This window comes from Syngnathus leptorhynchus, unplaced genomic scaffold (genome assembly GCF_054491065.1).
Source record: "Syngnathus leptorhynchus isolate UIUO unplaced genomic scaffold, UIUO_Slep HiC_scaffold_190, whole genome shotgun sequence".
Lineage (NCBI taxonomy): Eukaryota > Metazoa > Chordata > Actinopteri > Syngnathiformes > Syngnathidae > Syngnathus > Syngnathus leptorhynchus.
In genome coordinates, this window is record NW_028232157.1 from 61,081 (window position 1) to 67,188 (window position 6,108).

A 6,108-nucleotide genomic window follows, 5' to 3' on the forward strand; every position below is an offset into this window, starting at 1 on the left:
GATCATTATACATGAAGAAATAACCAATTTCATCGTTTGGTTTATGTTTTACACGCGTTTTAAATTTTATTGCCGAAATCGCTTTTTCTCGCCGAGATAAGCACGTTTTCTGAAATGCCGCTCTCCCGTCACTCTGGTTAAAGTGTTATGAAAAAAAAGGCTGTTGGGGGCTAGGGAGTATCGAGTTGATCATTATACATGAAGAAATAACCAATTTCATCGTTTGGTTTATGTTTTACACGCGTTTTAAATTTTATTGCCGAAATCGCTTTTTCTCGCCGAGATAAGCACGTTTTCTGAAATGCCGCTCTCCCGTCACTCTGGTTAAAGTGTTATGAAAAAAAAGGCTGTTGGGGGCTAGGGAGTATCGAGTTGATCATTATACATGAAGAAATAACCAATTTCATCGTTTGGTTTATGTTTTACACGCGTTTTAAATTTTATTGCCGAAATCGCTTTTTCTCGCCGAGATAAGCACGTTTTCTGAAATGCCGCTCTCCCGTCACTCTGGTTAAAGTGTTATGAAAAAAAAGGCTGTTGGGGGCTAGGGAGTATCGAGTTGATCATTATACATGAAGAAATAACCAATTTCATCGTTTGGTTTATGTTTTACACGCGTTTTAAATTTTATTGCCGAAATCGCTTTTTCTCGCCGAGATAAGCACGTTTTCTGAAATGCCGCTCTCCCGTCACTCTGGTTAAAGTGTTATGAAAAAAAAGGCTGTTGGGGGCTAGGGAGTATCGAGTTGATCATTATACATGAAGAAATAACCAATTTCATCGTTTGGTTTATGTTTTACACGCGTTTTAAATTTTATTGCCGAAATCGCTTTTTCTCGCCGAGATAAGCACGTTTTCTGAAATGCCGCTCTCCCGTCACTCTGGTTAAAGTGTTATGAAAAAAAAGGCTGTTGGGGGCTAGGGAGTATCGAGTTGATCATTATACATGAAGAAATAACCAATTTCATCGTTTGGTTTATGTTTTACACGCGTTTTAAATTTTATTGCCGAAATCGCTTTTTCTCGCCGAGATAAGCACGTTTTCTGAAATGCCGCTCTCCCGTCACTCTGGTTAAAGTGTTATGAAAAAAAAGGCTGTTGGGGGCTAGGGAGTATCGAGTTGATCATTATACATGAAGAAATAACCAATTTCATCGTTTGGTTTATGTTTTACACGCGTTTTAAATTTTATTGCCGAAATCGCTTTTTCTCGCCGAGATAAGCACGTTTTCTGAAATGCCGCTCTCCCGTCACTCTGGTTAAAGTGTTATGAAAAAAAAGGCTGTTGGGGGCTAGGGAGTATCGAGTTGATCATTATACATGAAGAAATAACCAATTTCATCGTTTGGTTTATGTTTTACACGCGTTTTAAATTTTATTGCCGAAATCGCTTTTTCTCGCCGAGATAAGCACGTTTTCTGAAATGCCGCTCTCCCGTCACTCTGGTTAAAGTGTTATGAAAAAAAAGGCTGTTGGGGGCTAGGGAGTATCGAGTTGATCATTATACATGAAGAAATAACCAATTTCATCGTTTGGTTTATGTTTTACACGCGTTTTAAATTTTATTGCCGAAATCGCTTTTTCTCGCCGAGATAAGCACGTTTTCTGAAATGCCGCTCTCCCGTCACTCTGGTTAAAGTGTTATGAAAAAAAAGGCTGTTGGGGGCTAGGGAGTATCGAGTTGATCATTATACATGAAGAAATAACCAATTTCATCGTTTGGTTTATGTTTTACACGCGTTTTAAATTTTATTGCCGAAATCGCTTTTTCTCGCCGAGATAAGCACGTTTTCTGAAATGCCGCTCTCCCGTCACTCTGGTTAAAGTGTTATGAAAAAAAAGGCTGTTGGGGGCTAGGGAGTATCGAGTTGATCATTATACATGAAGAAATAACCAATTTCATCGTTTGGTTTATGTTTTACACGCGTTTTAAATTTTATTGCCGAAATCGCTTTTTCTCGCCGAGATAAGCACGTTTTCTGAAATGCCGCTCTCCCGTCACTCTGGTTAAAGTGTTATGAAAAAAAAGGCTGTTGGGGGCTAGGGAGTATCGAGTTGATCATTATACATGAAGAAATAACCAATTTCATCGTTTGGTTTATGTTTTACACGCGTTTTAAATTTTATTGCCGAAATCGCTTTTTCTCGCCGAGATAAGCACGTTTTCTGAAATGCCGCTCTCCCGTCACTCTGGTTAAAGTGTTATGAAAAAAAAGGCTGTTGGGGGCTAGGGAGTATCGAGTTGATCATTATACATGAAGAAATAACCAATTTCATCGTTTGGTTTATGTTTTACACGCGTTTTAAATTTTATTGCCGAAATCGCTTTTTCTCGCCGAGATAAGCACGTTTTCTGAAATGCCGCTCTCCCGTCACTCTGGTTAAAGTGTTATGAAAAAAAAGGCTGTTGGGGGCTAGGGAGTATCGAGTTGATCATTATACATGAAGAAATAACCAATTTCATCGTTTGGTTTATGTTTTACACGCGTTTTAAATTTTATTGCCGAAATCGCTTTTTCTCGCCGAGATAAGCACGTTTTCTGAAATGCCGCTCTCCCGTCACTCTGGTTAAAGTGTTATGAAAAAAAAGGCTGTTGGGGGCTAGGGAGTATCGAGTTGATCATTATACATGAAGAAATAACCAATTTCATCGTTTGGTTTATGTTTTACACGCGTTTTAAATTTTATTGCCGAAATCGCTTTTTCTCGCCGAGATAAGCACGTTTTCTGAAATGCCGCTCTCCCGTCACTCTGGTTAAAGTGTTATGAAAAAAAAGGCTGTTGGGGGCTAGGGAGTATCGAGTTGATCATTATACATGAAGAAATAACCAATTTCATCGTTTGGTTTATGTTTTACACGCGTTTTAAATTTTATTGCCGAAATCGCTTTTTCTCGCCGAGATAAGCACGTTTTCTGAAATGCCGCTCTCCCGTCACTCTGGTTAAAGTGTTATGAAAAAAAAGGCTGTTGGGGGCTAGGGAGTATCGAGTTGATCATTATACATGAAGAAATAACCAATTTCATCGTTTGGTTTATGTTTTACACGCGTTTTAAATTTTATTGCCGAAATCGCTTTTTCTCGCCGAGATAAGCACGTTTTCTGAAATGCCGCTCTCCCGTCACTCTGGTTAAAGTGTTATGAAAAAAAAGGCTGTTGGGGGCTAGGGAGTATCGAGTTGATCATTATACATGAAGAAATAACCAATTTCATCGTTTGGTTTATGTTTTACACGCGTTTTAAATTTTATTGCCGAAATCGCTTTTTCTCGCCGAGATAAGCACGTTTTCTGAAATGCCGCTCTCCCGTCACTCTGGTTAAAGTGTTATGAAAAAAAAGGCTGTTGGGGGCTAGGGAGTATCGAGTTGATCATTATACATGAAGAAATAACCAATTTCATCGTTTGGTTTATGTTTTACACGCGTTTTAAATTTTATTGCCGAAATCGCTTTTTCTCGCCGAGATAAGCACGTTTTCTGAAATGCCGCTCTCCCGTCACTCTGGTTAAAGTGTTATGAAAAAAAAGGCTGTTGGGGGCTAGGGAGTATCGAGTTGATCATTATACATGAAGAAATAACCAATTTCATCGTTTGGTTTATGTTTTACACGCGTTTTAAATTTTATTGCCGAAATCGCTTTTTCTCGCCGAGATAAGCACGTTTTCTGAAATGCCGCTCTCCCGTCACTCTGGTTAAAGTGTTATGAAAAAAAAGGCTGTTGGGGGCTAGGGAGTATCGAGTTGATCATTATACATGAAGAAATAACCAATTTCATCGTTTGGTTTATGTTTTACACGCGTTTTAAATTTTATTGCCGAAATCGCTTTTTCTCGCCGAGATAAGCACGTTTTCTGAAATGCCGCTCTCCCGTCACTCTGGTTAAAGTGTTATGAAAAAAAAGGCTGTTGGGGGCTAGGGAGTATCGAGTTGATCATTATACATGAAGAAATAACCAATTTCATCGTTTGGTTTATGTTTTACACGCGTTTTAAATTTTATTGCCGAAATCGCTTTTTCTCGCCGAGATAAGCACGTTTTCTGAAATGCCGCTCTCCCGTCACTCTGGTTAAAGTGTTATGAAAAAAAAGGCTGTTGGGGGCTAGGGAGTATCGAGTTGATCATTATACATGAAGAAATAACCAATTTCATCGTTTGGTTTATGTTTTACACGCGTTTTAAATTTTATTGCCGAAATCGCTTTTTCTCGCCGAGATAAGCACGTTTTCTGAAATGCCGCTCTCCCGTCACTCTGGTTAAAGTGTTATGAAAAAAAAGGCTGTTGGGGGCTAGGGAGTATCGAGTTGATCATTATACATGAAGAAATAACCAATTTCATCGTTTGGTTTATGTTTTACACGCGTTTTAAATTTTATTGCCGAAATCGCTTTTTCTCGCCGAGATAAGCACGTTTTCTGAAATGCCGCTCTCCCGTCACTCTGGTTAAAGTGTTATGAAAAAAAAGGCTGTTGGGGGCTAGGGAGTATCGAGTTGATCATTATACATGAAGAAATAACAAATGTCATCGTTTGGTTTATGTTTTACACGCGTTTTAAATTTTATTGCCGAAATCGCTTTTTCTCGCCGAGATAAGCACGTTTTCTGAAATGCCGCTCTCCCGTCACTCTGGTTAAAGTGTTATGAAAAAAAAGGCTGTTGGGGGCTAGGGAGTATCGAGTTGATCATTATACATGAAGAAATAACCAATTTCATCGTTTGGTTTATGTTTTACACGCGTTTTAAATTTTATTGCCGAAATCGCTTTTTCTCGCCGAGATAAGCACGTTTTCTGAAATGCCGCTCTCCCGTCACTCTGGTTAAAGTGTTATGGAAAAAAAGGCTGTTGGGGGCTAGGGAGTATCGAGTTGATCATTATACATGAAGAAATAACCAATTTCATCGTTTGGTTTATGTTTTACACGCGTTTTAAATTTTATTGCCGAAATCGCTTTTTCTCGCCGAGATAAGCACGTTTTCTGAAATGCCGCTCTCCCGTCACTCTGGTTAAAGTGTTATGAAAAAAAAGGCTGTTGGGGGCTAGGGAGTATCGAGTTGATCATTATACATGAAGAAATAACCAATTTCATCGTTTGGTTTATGTTTTACACGCGTTTTAAATTTTATTGCCGAAATCGCTTTTTCTCGCCGAGATAAGCACGTTTTCTGAAATGCCGCTCTCCCGTCACTCTGGTTAAAGTGTTATGAAAAAAAAGGCTGTTGGGGGCTAGGGAGTATCGAGTTGATCATTATACATGAAGAAATAACCAATTTCATCGTTTGGTTTATGTTTTACACGCGTTTTAAATTTTATTGCCGAAATCGCTTTTTCTCGCCGAGATAAGCACGTTTTCTGAAATGCCGCTCTCCCGTCACTCTGGTTAAAGTGTTATGAAAAAAAAGGCTGTTGGGGGCTAGGGAGTATCGAGTTGATCATTATACATGAAGAAATAACCAATTTCATCGTTTGGTTTATGTTTTACACGCGTTTTAAATTTTATTGCCGAAATCGCTTTTTCTCGCCGAGATAAGCACGTTTTCTGAAATGCCGCTCTCCCGTCACTCTGGTTAAAGTGTTATGAGAAAAAAAAGGCTGTTGGGGGCTAGGGAGTATCGAGTTGATCATTATACATGAAGAAATAACCAATTTCATCGTTTGGTTTATGTTTTACACGCGTTTTAAATTTTATTGCCGAAATCGCTTTTTCTCGCCCAGATAAGCACGTTTTCTGAAATGCCGCTCTCCCGTCACTCTGGTTAAAGTGTTATGAAAAAAAAGGCTGTTGGGGGCTAGGGAGTATCGAGTTGATCATTATACATGAAGAAATAACCAATTTCATCGTTTGGTTTATGTTTTACACGATGCTGAGCTCCAGCTGGAAGTGTAAAAAGAACCGGGCTGGTTAAAAAAAGAACCGGGCGACCCGGTAAAATTGCTTAGCCGGGGCTCTGGAAGCCTAACACGTCGTGATCTTGTCCAAAAAGCCGCTGCTGAGCTCCAGCTGGAAGTGTAAAAAGAACCGGGCTGGTTAAAAAAAAGAACCGGGCGACCCGGTAAAATTGCTTAGCCGGGGCTCTGGAAGCCTAACACGGCGTGATCTTGTCCAAAAAGCCGC